The sequence below is a fragment of the Pithys albifrons genome, chromosome 26 (genome assembly GCF_047495875.1).
Source record: "Pithys albifrons albifrons isolate INPA30051 chromosome 26, PitAlb_v1, whole genome shotgun sequence".
Taxonomy (NCBI): domain Eukaryota; kingdom Metazoa; phylum Chordata; class Aves; order Passeriformes; family Thamnophilidae; genus Pithys; species Pithys albifrons.
This window is the reverse complement of record NC_092483.1, coordinates 6595685-6610633: the sequence shown is the minus strand read 5'-3', so window position 1 is coordinate 6610633 and position 14949 is coordinate 6595685. Positions and strand designations below refer to the sequence as shown.

At 45.0% G+C, this 14949-nt stretch overlaps 1 long non-coding RNA gene across 1 annotated transcript; it reads right to left on the bottom strand.

The window, feature by feature from the left end:
- Positions 1-9687: 9687 nt before the first annotated feature.
- LOC139683014 (uncharacterized) lies at positions 9688-13939 on the bottom strand. Its single transcript, XR_011699718.1, has 2 exons — positions 13503-13939; positions 9688-13141 (listed from the first exon to the last, which is right to left on the bottom strand). It is a non-coding gene; the product is annotated as an uncharacterized lncRNA (long non-coding RNA).
- Between the last annotated feature and the right edge of the window lie 1010 nt (positions 13940-14949).

Here is a 14949-nt window from a genome sequence, read left to right as displayed (position 1 = left end):
CCAGGATGAATTTTATTTTTTTGTGGAACTATTTTAAAGCATGAAAATTATAATTTTTCCACCTTTTTGTATTTAAGTAAAATCAACTCATCTGCATCAGGAAAAGCTTGTTCAGTGTGGGGGTGCAGTTTTTTGTTTATTTTGTGAACGCACCTTGGAACTGGATATTTGAGGAGAATGTGTCCAGATTTGGGATATTTTCAGGGTGAGAGCATTTTAGGAAGGATAACCGTACTGATACTAGTACTTAATGATTCTGACGGTCCCCCTTGCATTCATTTGCTTTTTTAATCTGGACAAAGGCTTGTTTAATTTAACTCCGTAGATCTCAAGAGGAAAGTATGAAATGAGAAATCTCTCATTGTTCAATAAAATCATTATTTATTGTATAAAGTGTTGACAGGTGGGATATGAGCTTGTATTCAAAACTAAGCTTTTTTCTGTTAATTCATAACGATCTATAATCATTCATCTTCTCTGGGGACACCCCCTTGTCGCAGGGCAGAAGCTTGCGTGCCCTCATGAGGTTGAGAGCTATGCTGGAGGTGGTTTGTGCCGCCGGTAGGGTCTCCCATGCCAGACAGGTCTCAGCTGAAGGGTCAGACAAAGTGTGTCCACGGGCAGGATGGGCTCGCTAGCCGTCTGGCAACCATCCTAGGAGAAGGACAACTCCAACCCCAAACCTGGGCAGATGGAGCTCGTTTAGGCCTGTAAGGCCATCCATCTAAGAGAAGGATACTCTAACCAAACCTACGTCCTGAGGTATTCGCTGTCACCGTCCAAGCTCGCTAGGCCGTGGCGATGAACCTTAGGAGTAAAGGGTGGGGCCAGTTCTGCGCACGCTGTGCCTCACCTGAAAAAATCCATTGTGCAGGCTTGAAGGGTTCACCCACATTGCAAAGCCCTGTAGCGACAGGCGAGGGTCGAAAACGGCAGGTGATAGGAAGCAGCTGGAAGCCGCAGACCCAACCCTGCAGGCAGGCGGTTCAGGATATGGGTCATTAGAGACTTGACCCTGGAGATGACAGTCTCTTGCGGCAGCATCCTGAATGACCAAGCAGCCTTTTCTAGGGACAGCACTGCTTGCTCCACACGGAGAGGGGCCTAGCAAAGGTGGCCTAACCAAAGGTCATCTCCTCACCTGGTTGGATAACCGCGGCCAACCGGCATCTTCCATGCGGTCAAACAAAAACAAAGAGATTTCAAAGGCAGACACCTGCCTGCAAAGGTGTGCTCAAACTAACACTTGCATGTTGGAACATCAGAACCATGCTTGATACTGTGGATAGTGGACGTCCTGAGCGTCGTTCTGCTCTACTTGCCCACGAACTGTCACGGCTCAACATTGACATTGCTGCTCTCAGTGAAGTTCGTCTTCATGAGGAAGGCAGCCTTAAAGAACATGGTGCTGGCTACACACTCTACTGGTCAGGCAAACCCAAAACCGAAAGACACCTTTCAGGAGTTGGCTTCATGATTAAAAACTCCATTGGCTCCAAACTTGAAAATCTGCCGACAGGTCATTCCGATCGCATTATGTCCTTACGCCTCCCTCTACACAACAAGCAACATGTTGTTCTTTTTAGCATATATGCCCCAACTCTCCAAGCTGACCCAGCGGAAAAAGACAAATTGTACACAGACCTGCGCCGCCTCACCCAAAATGTTCCTGCAGATGATAAGATCATAATCCTTGGTGACTTCAACGCCAGAGTAGGTAAGAATTCTGAAGCCTGGAAAGGAGTCCTGGGCAAGCATGGCGTTGGAAACTGCAACAACAACGGACGCCTCCTGCTAGACTTTTGCGCAGAACGGCAGCTCACCATCACCAACACTATCTTTCAACAGAAAGACAGCCTGAAGACAACCTGGATGCATCCTCGATCCAAGCACTGGCACCTCATTGCCTATATCTTAGTACAACAGAGAAATGTCAGTGATGTCCGTCATACTCGAGTGATGCCGAGTGCAGAATGTCAAACAGACCACCGCCTTGTGCGCTGCAAACTTCACCTCCACTTCAAGCCCAAACCTAAGAGGGGCGGCATTCCAAGGAGGAGGCTCCAAGTCAGCAATCTTCAAACAGCCACAGTAAGAGACAGCTTCCAGGGAAACCTTCAAACTAGACTTAAAGATAATCCCATAGATCCCTCTCCTGAAGCGCTTTGGCAACATATTAAAAGTTGCATCCTGCAGTCCTCTGAAGAGTCCTTAGGGTTCTCCTCCAAGAAAAACAAAGACTGGTTTGATGAGAACAATCAAGAGATCCAGGAATTGCTGAAGAAGAAGAGAACTGCTCACCAAGCACACCTTGCTCAGCCATCTTGCCATGTAAGAAAAGCCGCCTTTCGTCTTGCATGCAGTAAGCTCCAACAGAAACTTCGAGACATCCAGAACAAATGGTGGCTCGACCTAGCAGATTTGCGCAGATTTGGGTGACCAAAGAGGATTCAATGAGGCCCTGAAAGCAGTGTGCGCACCCACACACCAGGTTCAAAGCCCCCTACTCAGTGCAGATGGTCAAATGCTTCTAACAGATAAAACCTCCATCCTGAACCGATGGTCTGAGCACTTTCAGACTCTCTTCAGTGCCAACCGTGTAGTCCAAGGCTCAGCAATTCAGCACATTACACAACAACCAGTGAAACATGAATTGGATGCAGCCCCTACTACGGGAGAGATACTCAAGGCCATACAACAGGTGAAAACTGGCAAGGCAGCTGGGGTTGATGGAATTCCACCTGAAATCTGGAAGCATGGAGGTCAAGCACTCCATGCCAAATTCCACGAGCTTGTTGTGCATTGCTGGGAACAAGGGGAACTACCACCAGATCTCCGTGACGCAGTCATCATCACCCTGTACAAGAAGAAAGGAGAAAAATCAGACTGCTCAAATTACCGAGGTATTACTTTGCTCTCCATTGCTGGTAAAATCCTTGCAAGAACACTTCTGAACAGATTAGTACCCACTATTGCAGAATATCTTCTACCCGAAAGCCAGTGTGGTTTCAGAGCCAACAGGAGCACCACAGACATGGTGTTTGTTCTCAGACAACTGCAAGAGAAGTGTAGGGAACAGAACAAAGGTCTCTATGTAACCTTCGTTGACCTCACCAAAGCTTTCAACACTGTGAGCAGAAAAGGCCTGTGGCAGATCTTGGAACGTTTAGGATGTCCCCCCAAGTTCCTCAAAATGATCATCCTGCTACATGAGGATCAGCATGGACAAGTCAGATATGGCAATGCACTCTCTGAGCCCTTTCCAATAACCAGTGGTGTGAAACAAGGTTGTGTTCTTGCACCAACTCTATTCACAATCTTCTTCAGCATGATGCTCCAAAGAGCCACAGCAGACCTCGATGAAGAAAATGGCATCTACATCCGATATTGTACCGATGGAAGGCTATTCAACCTAAGGCGACTGAAGGCCCACACCAAGACCCTGAATCACCTTGTCCGTGAGCTGCTTTTTGCTGATGATGCCACCCTCGTTGCTCACACAGAAGCAGCTCTGCAGCGCTTAACATCCTGCTTTGCAGAGGCTGCTGAGCTTTTTGGGCTGGAAGTCAGCCTGAAGAAGACAGAAGTTCTCTACCAACCTGCACCTCAAGAAGTCTTCCATCATCCTCGCATCACCATAGGCAATTCAGAGCTTAAGTCAGTCCAGCAGTTCACCTGTCTGGGAAGTATCATTTCCTCAGACGGTAAGATTGACAAAGAGATAGACAACAGGCTAGCAAAGGCATACAAAGCCTTCGGAAAACTCCATAAAAGAGTCTGGTCCAATAAACACTTGAAGAAAAGTACAAAGATTAGTGTCTACAGAGCCATTGTACTGTCTACTCTTTTATATGGGTCTGAATCCTGGGTCATCTACCACCACCACCTGCGGCTTCTCGAACGCTTCCATCAGCGCTGCCTCCGTTCAATCCTAAACATCCACTGGTCTGATTACGTGACCAATGTGTCTGTTCTTGAACAGGCAGGGGTCAGCAGTATCGAGGCCATGCTAATGAGAACACAGCTGCGCTGGGCAGGGCACGTCTCCAGGATGGAGGATCACCGCCTTCCGAAGACTGTGCTCTGTGTTGAACTCGCCACTGGCTGCCTCAAGAGAGGAGCCCCGAAGAAGAGATACAAGGACTCCCTGAAACAACACCTCAGCCTTGGCCATATTGACTGCCATCAATGGTCCACTCTGGCCTCCAATCGGGATTCATGGAGACACACCATTCACGTCGCTGCTGCTTCCTTTGAGAATGCACGCAGAGTCAGTCTTGAGGAGAAAAGACAACGCAGAAGGAACCGTTCCTTGCCAATGTCACCTAGGGAGATGTTTCGCTGTGCCTTTTGTGACCAGACCTGCCTATCCCGTATCGGCCTTTTTAGCCACCAGCACGCTTGCAGCAAGCGTGGGTAGTGACCTTCTCAAATCTTTGTTCGCGAAGCCTAGCCATGATAAGAGCACTATTTTCATTGAGGCTCATTACACTTTCAAAGAGGGGGAAGGCTGGTAAATAAGAGTGGATACAGACAGTGTGATAAAGGGATCTTTACTTTTTGGTGCAAACTGTGGTACATACCTCTTGGCAGAAAAAAATGAATATAGGTACAGAACACTTTGGATTTTGATTTTGTCCTTAAATCTAAAGTGACAAATGGTTATGACAAGGTGACCCTCCCCCTAGTTAATCAAGGGAAGCCAGGTGATGTAATCTTTATGGATTTTAGCAAAGCTTTCAATACTGTCTCTTACAGGATTCTTCTGGACAAAATGTCCAGCACACAGCTGGATAAACATGTCATGTGATGGGTGAGCAACTGGTTCATGGGTCGAATACAGAGGATAATAGTGAATGGGGTAACATTAGACTGGCGACCTGTCTCTAGTGGGGTTCCACAGGGCTCCATCTTAGGCCCTGTGCTCTTCAACATCACTTACTTATTCTTGTCTCTTAAATCTCTAGCTAGGATTATGGCTACACAATAGTGGTTTCCATAGGATTGTGTGCAAACTTAAACCTTAAATTTGGAGAAAGAACAACAAGCTTCCTGTGGTGTTTTGAACCAGTTGCTGTAGGGTAACTAACTGTCAGATAATTAGGTTGGTTGTGGTGTATAATGATGTAATGAAGTTCAAAAGTCCTGACTACATTCTGAGACCTTGCTGGTATTTGACCCTTTGAAAATGTGGTTTGATAATCATATATTCTAAACCTAAATAGTGAAACTTCACAGGCATTCTATTTCAGCACTATTTTTTTTTAATTCAGAGTGATTCAGAAGCAGGTTTGGCACTTCAGACTGATATATGAAGCATATTTTACTCTGTATCTGTAGGATAATAATGAGCTTACTTCTTGTCATTGATTATCCCTTTCTTGAATATATAAATAATTGGCTCACTTAATAACTGCCATGAGGTTTTCTATGTGTGGTGTAGTTAGTGTACTTCTATTTATAAATCAGGCAAAAGAGCATGAAGACAGATTTTCAGTATAAAGTATGTGATAGCAAATATGTGGCAAACTTATACTTGTAAAGTTTTACCTTTGGTTTTATTATTTCCTTTTGCATTAAGTTAATGGAACTTTTTTATATGCTTTGCTGTACAGGAAATGCAAAGGAACAGATTTAAACTTTAGGCTTTATCTTTCGCTTTTTTTGTTTGAATTCAGACCTAAAAGCTACATCTGCTTTTTATTTTTCTTCTTTCCATAATGGAAAAAATCCACAATAAAATAGATGGAAAATTTTCCATGGCATTGATACTTCTTATAGCTGAAGAAATGGCAGATGTGGGGGCTTGTATTGCTGAAGAAGGCCCTGTAAGTATATTGGGAAGGGGGAAATTTGCTCCATGAATGAATAACTTAGGATAAGTATTTCAGCAAGGTGGATCTCTCTTCCTCACTTTAATAAAGCGGTTAATTTTAATGTGTTTACAGATATGAAGTGCCTTTTTCAAATGTGTTTCACGTATGGAACAGGATCTCCCCAACAGCAGAAATATCCTCAGAGAAGGTACCAATTTACAGTACTACCTCTACATGAAACACAAGCAGTAGAGCTGTGTAGGATAGAGCTTTCTCCCTTAAAGCACCATGAAGTTGGTCTAATGTTTGGAGTTTTTTTGTTTAGTTTTGTTTAGAAAACAAGTCTGGTGGTGTCTGGGTTTGAGGGAAAAAAACCAAAATGTTTTACCCACAAGCAGGGGAGGGGCCTCCTCCACGATAATCACACCACTCTTTATCAAATTTAAGAAAAGGAATTTTAATACAAGAAGGATAACTGATATATATATATATATATATATATATATATATATATATATGTAAACAGACTAGTGCAACCCACTTCCCCAACACCACAAGAGAGGAAAAAAAAACAACAAAAGAAACAAAACAACAACAAAACCCAGCAGGTTTTTTCTCCGGGAGAAAAGGTTACACTTAAGTGTCCTTGTCACAGCCCGGCTGGCTGCAGAGTGAGTTTCAGTCCCTCTCCAGCGAAACAGACGAGCAGTGAGCTTTCAGATGGACTCAGTCTCTTCCCCCTGTGTTCCCCGTCCAAGAAGCAGAAAGGTACGAGCAACCAGCAGCAAATCCAAGGCAGGTAGCAGCAGCAGCACGGCACGAAAAGTAGTCCGAGGTGGGCAGCGGCAAGACAGCCAGGAAAAAAACCCAGCAGTAACCAGCAGGGCAGCCTGCCTCCTTCGAGCCCCCACTCCCCCGTTCCGCCGAGCCAAGACTGGGGAGAATATCCAAAAAAAAAAAACCAAAAGAGACAAACCTGCCCCCACCCCAGCGATCAACAGTTAACTGCTTCTTTTGTTAACCGCTGGCCTGGGCAGTTAAGTGGCAGGGGAGAGAATTTACATAATAATCCCAAACTACAACAGGTGGGTTAACCTTGGCTGGTTGCCAGGTATCCACCCAGTTTTTCTCACTGCCCCTCCTCAATAAGACGGGGTAGAAAAAATAGTGAAAAAGCTTGTGGATTAAGATAAGGACAGGAAGATCACTCAGTGATAACCACCATGAGCAAGACAGATGTGGGGAAGATTAATTAAATTTATTGCAAATTAAAAATAGAGGAGGATAGCAAGAAAAAAACCACACACCACCTTCCCCCCACCCCCTTCTTTCCAGGCTTGACTTCACTCCCAAGTCTTCTGCTTCCTCCCCCCACACACATTCTTAAGCATGGGGACTGGAGGTCAGTTCATAAAGTTGGCTCTGGTGCTCCCTCCTCCTCATCCTCTTCCCCTGTTCCAGTATGGGGGGATGGTATACAGTCCTTCAGGGAATTCTCTATGGGTCCTTTCGACAGGCTGTAGTTCCTGCTGATTTGTGGAAAGAGGACTCTATGTCCAGTAAGGTTATAGAGAGGTACATTTATTCCAGGCCCGCGTGCATGGGGGATGGCTCCTCCAAAAACATGCACACCTGGTCGAGTTAACAACTGGTTTATATGCAAGTAAGTTATACATATTTATTATTTCTTCATGCATAAACATTATTTTCTTAATGAAGGCAGGGTTATTATAATGAGTTTCAAGAACTGATTTCCATTTTCTCCGCCCCGTGCCACTCCTTCTTGCGCCCGCACCTTTCCTCCTGGTAATTTGGGGCAGGGGTCTCTGGTGGTCTTTGGGGATGAAGTTAGTGGTCTTCCTCCCATGAACTTTTTACCTTTTGCTCAAAACTGCTTCAAACCGGATCTGTTGGCAACTGTAACTGGTCTAATTGGCGAATTTCTCTAGTTATCTTGTTCTTTTGACATATCTTCTGATTTATCTTTGTTTCATAGGGTATCCTGGCTATTTTGATTAGTCCAAGAGGCTCTGGGGCCTCTTGGTATGGCATCTTCAAGGACAGGTCTGTACCTTCTGATTTTTGCCATATGTTATACAGTGAATTTTATAACAACTACTAAGCAAATTCTATGATAGGTATATCGATTAATAACATTTTCAATTAATAAGCATAAGTCCCCCCCAATCACTGCTAAGAGCCTGCTCCTGTGTGGGGTCCTCTATGAGTTGCAGGGGAACAGCCTGTGTCACCATGGTCTTCTCCACAAGTTGCAGGGGACTCTGCTCTGGTACCTGGATGTTGTGGTTTTAGTTGACTGGGAAACAGAAAGTAATTTTAACATCATGGCATCACCTGGAGTGGGGGATAGTTTTAGAAAGTGGCCGGAACAGGGGGATCCTGTAAGAAAACATCCTGGGAGTTCAAAAGACTGAAAATAAAAAAACTCAGAGCTTCCAGTGCTGGCACTCCTCTTCCTGGGCGAGTTGCTGAGGAAAAAGACCACTGCATTCCCCACGCTGGGCATTTCGGAGAGTTATCGGGGTCCAGCACAGCATCGACTGCTTTTCGGGCGATTTCACGGTATTCTCGCTGCTAGCTGCCTGGAAGTAAAAACCGGCACTGCGGCAGCCGTCCCAAGCTCGCCCTGACGCTGCCCCCACGCCACAAGCTGCCGGCACTGAGAGAGGAGCCCTATATTGGACACAGCTCACCATCGGAGACAATTCACGCAACCAGCAAGAACCAGAGAGTTTCCTGTACTCACACCAGCATGAAGAAGATACCCAGGTTTTGTTTCGATTTAGGGAGGTGGAACCAGCGGGGGGAAAACTCTCCGCCATCTTCCCTGTATTCCCTTTGTTTGCCGGGGGAGGGGAGAGCCACACGGCTGGGCAGTTTCCAGTCTCTTCAGGGGAGGGGCTGGAGAGGCAGACCATTTTCTCCCTGTACCCGTGTGGTTACTCTTTTGCAGTTTGGTTTGGGTTGGGTTATTTTCCTTATTAAAATCATTATATCTTTTTTCTTCCTTCATTCACGTTCAAAATTTGTCAGTAGTTTTTTGGGAACGGAAATAAACAAAAGAGGAAGAAGGGTTTTACGTCATCAGAGGCCCCATCTCCTAAAACATATTGTCAGTAAACCAAGATGCTGGAGCACCTCCTTACCTTTCCTCTTCACTGACCTTGGTGTCTGCAGAGTTGCTTCTCACATTTTTCTCACTCTTCTCCCTCATGGCTGCTGCATCAGGTTTTTTACCCTTTCTTACATATATTATCACAGAGGTGCTACCAGCATCACTAATTGTCTTAGCTTTGGTCTGCAATGGGTCCATTTTTGAGCTGGCTGGAACTGGTTCTGTCTGACATGGGAACAACTTGCAGTTTCTCACGGAAGTCACCCCTACAGCCCACTCACTCCCAAAACTTTCCCATGTAAGCTCAATATATTCTACCCTTCACCTATATGAATCATATTTAAAAATTATCATTAAAATATACATTCATCATGCAATCTTCATGGACATCAGTAAAACTTGATGGACACAATTTGGAGAAAAGGAGGCTGAGGGGCACATTACAGCTTCCTGAGGAAGGGAAGTGGGGAGGGAGATGCTGATCTTTTCTCTAGTATCTAGTGATAGGATGCATAGGACAGTTAAAGCTGCATCAGAGGATGTTCAGACTTGACATTAGGAAGCATTTCTTTACTGAGATGATGGTCAAACACTGGAACCAGCTTCCTGTAGAGGTGGTCCATGCCTGTCAGTGTTTAGGGAGCATTTGGGCAATGCCCTTAATTAAAGTAAGAAATGTCGGTTTCGAGCTCCCCAGGTTCCGGCGCGAGAATCACGATGTAACCTCCATGGGAGTATGATCAGTGTTCTAATTTATTGTTTACATTACACACACACATATCGCATATTCTCTCAGTCTACGAATAGTACAGGAATATCATTGGTCTATGGCTAGGCCGTGCTACCAGCTGGATTGGTGCTTTTCTCAAAACTATGCCTTTCTGTATCAATGTGTTTACCTGCTTCTCCTGGCAGCTGCCGCATTCTTTCTATTGTTTACTGCTCTTCTTGAAGCAGGCTCAAGGATACAGAGGTCCCGTTTCCCTCTCCATGGCCTGGGCTGTGCACAAAAACTTCTAAGTTCAAATTTCTTCCAACAAATCCCCTTTTTTCTTTTTGCACAGCTCAGGCCTGGTTGACTGACTTTACCACTAGCCGTTTTATACAACTTAAGGCACAGCTAAGCACAAGGAAGCAGATTACAAAAGTAGCTAAACACACAACACCTTGCTTAAGTGAATCTTGTAACCACCCGGTAATGCCCAACGATTTCAGCCAATCACTGAAAGGAGAAGTTGAAACTGTCAGTTGTTTGAAACCTTCTTGCAACTGCTTAAGGCTTTTATGTATAGATTGGGAATGATCAGATAGATTCATGCAACACATTCTTTCAAAGTCTTTGCACCCATGTCCTTGAGCTAACAGCAGGAAGTCCATGGCCACCCTATTTTGCAGGACTGCATGCCTGACACCATTTACATCAGTGGTCAATTCTGAAAGGACTTTGGATGTTATGTTTAGTTCTTTCGCAGTCCAGCAAGCTAACTGTCGAATTACCCGTAAAGATTTCAAAGTACCTATTCCAGCTATTATCGATGTGATGATATTGACGGGAGTGCTCCAAAAGGTTACCCTGCTATCACAGGTTGGCCCTAGTTGGTATACTGATCGTTTATTACGCAATGCTTTGGTGCGATTCCATAAGGTGTTGTTCAGCATTTGAGCTATGGTAGGCTTGAACAGAGTAAGTTTACCAAGATAGCAAGGGCTTCTAACTGGATTACTGGGGATACCAGGCCATGCTCTATCTCTGCAAATTAAAAACAGACCTTCTGGCAAGGCTAGACCCATAGTGTTATTCCCCCAAACGTTGGAATATAGACATTTTGGAGGACAGTAGCTGATCTCTCGAACCTTTCTATAGACAGAAGGCCTCGGTGATACTGTCTGCACAGATGACAATTGAACTTTACTGGACTTCAGTAGGGTAGCAGTCTTTTTATTTCCCTTGAACAGCACATCTCCAAAACTTGGGGGAGCTGATGCCATGAGGTCTAACTCCTGGGGTTCTGCTATGGCTCTATTTAATGACATAATTAACGCTCCTTGCCACCAAGCAGTGTAATTGTATGCAGATATTGGTTTGGTGGCCTTGGCTGTGGCATCACTCATTGTGCACAGTGTGTCATTCCTTACATATCCCTTAAACCATTTTGGGGCAAATGTTGGGACTCCTATCAGGCAGGTCCTAAACGGGTCTCTGGGTGTGGCCACAGAAAGACAAAAGGAATCTTCTCCAGTCTCCTTAGCAATAGTAACCCAAATGTCGTTATTAGGCTCTATTTCATGAAGGATTGAGGCTGTACCGGGCCTAACTAAAACACACAGCAGATATATACAACAGAAGCAACTGACAATTTCTTTACCCATCGTGTCTAAAAACAAACTCACTTCAACTACTCTAATTAGGATATTACAGGAAGTTGTGGATGCACTATAGAACTTAGACAGGCTATTCTCAAAAACACTCTTCACAGAGGCTACCCTGGATGGCAACTGTTACCAGATGCTGAATTCCCACACTCCACTCAGTTCCCTATGACCAAGGATCTTATACAGTCACAGCAACAAGGATTCCACTCGAGGGGCTTAGTAGAGTCGTGGGTTCGGTCACATCTAGCTGCCGTCCTCCTCGTTGCCGCTTGGAGTATGAACAGGCTCATCCGAAGATGGGGCAGCAGGAGCAGATTGAGCAGCTCGAGTCCATCTGCAGGGCATTTAAATTCTTCAGGTAGTTCTTTGGCCTTTTAAAGACGCATTCATCAGTCATTACAAACATCAGACAATAGATACACACATACTGTCATTCTGACAATTTTCCCTTTTTGAAATTGTGCCATAAAAATAGCAACAATAGCTTTCTGCAGGGCCCTTGCAGAAGACCAGTTGCACTTGGTGTTAACTACAGCACAATTGTCACAATTACAAAAAATCTCCAATTTAGTTTTCACTATAGATAAAAACTTTTTAGTTATAATCTATCTATAGTCTATTTTGAAGCAATTTGTTTAGCTACTTTTATTTATCATTCACTCTATTATTCACTCTGTCATTCACTGTTACTGTCACTCTTCTCCCCCTTTTTATTTTTAGAACAAGTAACTTAAATGCTGCTCTATTTGCAATGTAGCAAGCTTAACTCTAAATAGGAAAAGTACCAGTTAACAACACAGTCAAAGCTATAAATGTAACCTTACTGTAATGACTTAAACCATTACCAAATTAACATTACTCTGCTAACTCAATTAACACCCTAACTCTTAACTTATTCTGCTTAACATCTTAACCCTTTAACAAAGTAAAAATATTATTCTATCAGCTTAACAAATTAATTGTCTTAACAAAAGAAAAAAAACCCCAATCATTATTCTATTTGCTTAACATCATTATCTGTAACAAATGAAAAAACATTCCTGCAGGCATTATCATTGATGCATCAAGAAAAACTTAAGAAACCTTAACAGAAATATAACAACACTACATAACATTATTTCTATAAACTTGCTATGTTGCATCAAGTCTTATGTCCATAAAAACAGATCTTAACACTTCCAAGTCTTGCAATCCTAGTGTTATTTATGGTAAATATGTATTCTTGTATCTAAAAGAACATGTCTTAACCAATTTAATGCCTTATAATTAAAACCATTGTTTGTTTTAATTCACTTTTGCACTTTAAAAAGAGCTTGTTTTGAAAACGCTTAAAACTAACAGATGGAGACACATCAAGCATCACCAGGTGTTATGAATCTTGAATCTGAGGGATCAAACTTAAAGCTTTAATCAGCCACTCAAATGTTCAGCTAACTGATCTTGATTCAGTCAGAGGAACCTGGCTGTTCTTATCCATCGCTAACTTCAACCTGTGGAGACAAAAATAGAAACTTTTCTCCAAATTATTAAATGCTTAGAACACTCTATAACCATTTAAGAAAAGCCAAAAATTAACAGAGAAATCAGTTCAACAGATCTCTTCTAGGCTTCTCTGCTACTCTCTGAATTGCTGGAGAAAGATCCTGCATTTTGTCTGAGCATGATGTATTGTAAGGCTGTGACCGCAGGGCATCAGGCGCCTGTGTTCCGTTGTCTCGAAGGCAAGCTGGGCTGATGTTTGTTAAAGCGAGGTCACTCAAGTCGCTTGCTTTCTGATTAACCGACAGGCTTGCAGACTGTCAGGGGTAAGCTGAAACTACAACAACCAGAGTCCTTTGTGAGACTACATTTCCCATAAGCCATTGCAAGGAGCTGATGACGTAATGCAAACCTTTGCCTGTCCAACTACAAAAACCACCAATGCCCTGCGAGACTCGCGCATGACAGAGAGCTCGGTGACGCATAGGAGGGAGCTCGCCCCCCCCCCCCCCCCCCCCCCCCCATTGGAGAGGGGGCTGGCCCCTCCCATCTCGGAGCAGGAAGCGCCATTTTCAAACTACGCAGGAAAAATTCTCTGGCATCGGAAAGCTGGAATACAACTGGAAGCAAGGTGTTTCAGCCTCCACAGATGAAAACGAAGCAAAACAGAGTTAAGAGAGCAGTTTTTGGCTACTCACGGCTTTTTGCAGGCTGAAGAGAACGTGTGGAGCTCGGAGACCACACAGAACAAAGCCCACGTGGTACGATCGGGCTGTACTGTCCTTTGCAAGTACAGATCCATGTCCCATGTTCCATTCTGTGCTGTCTTTCTTTCTCCCGCCGACTCTGGGATTGTGTGCAATGCAGCGAGGGGCGGCGGGAGGGGAAAAGCGGCGATCCCAAGGCAGTGAAAAGAAAACAGCAGCAGGCGGGAGCGGCGTGGGGCGGTCGGGCAGCAGTCCCAAAAGCGGCGAAAGCCGGAGCCGCAGCGGTGTTGGCCAGGGCTGAGGGGGTGAAGGGGCGGCAGCAGCTTCCCACAGAGACGGGAGCCAGACCCGCAACGCCCGCTCCGGGCCGGCGAGAACCAGCAGCAGGAGCGAGGGAAAAGCCAGTGGTTGTGCGCGACTTCTAAAGGTGTCCCCCCCCAGGGTGGCTGCAGCGAGGGCTGCGGCAGCGGGAACAGGAGCCGATCGCGGCTAGTACGGAAAACCGCACCAGTCCCTTCGGCTTTTACGTTCCGCCACACGTCCCTTGCAAGTTTCCTGTTAGTCTTGAGTTCATACCAGAGGTTCTTTCTCATGGCTTCCCACATAAATAACGTGGGTGGGCTTTGGAAAAAGCCTTGCTGTCTAGCCCATACAACGAGCTTTTTAAAGAATTGTCCACTGCGTCACTTCGCTTAGGCAGTATACCCAGCAAAAGCCATATTGCAGCAGCTGTCTCGGCTTCCATCTGTTCAATAAGCCAAGACCCCCGGTAGGAGGGAGGGAGCGACCCTCACCCTTGCTTACCACGGTCCGTGCACCTCGCTCCGCGGCAGCTTCTCCTACCCCGCCTCCTCAGCGTGAACAACCAGGGCAGGTCCACCGGCCCCGATCTCAGCTACCCGGTCCAGACTCCGACTGACACCCGAAAATCAGCAATCCCACATTTAAGCCCGCGATTCTTCACCAATTAAAGTAAGAAATGTTGGTTTCGAGCTCCCCAGGTTCCGGCGCGAGAATCACGATGTAACCTCCATGGGAGTATGATCAGTGTTCTAATTTATTGTTTACATTACACACACACATATCGCATATTCTCTCAGTCTACGAATAGTACAGGAATATCATTGGTCTATGGCTAGGCCGTGCTACCAGCTGGATTGGTGCTTTTCTCAAAACTATGCCTTTCTGTATCAATGTGTTTACCTGCTTCTCCTGGCAGCTGCCGCATTCTTTCTATTGTTTACTGCTCTTCTTGAAGCAGGCTCAAGGATACAGAGGTCCCGTTTCCCTCTCCATGGCCTGGGCTGTGCACAAAAACTTCTAAGTTCAAATTTCTTCCAACACTTAATAGCATGCTTTAACTTTTGGTCAGACAGCTGGACTAGATGATCATTGTAGGTTCCTTCCGACTGAACTATTCTGTTCTAAAAACATTCCA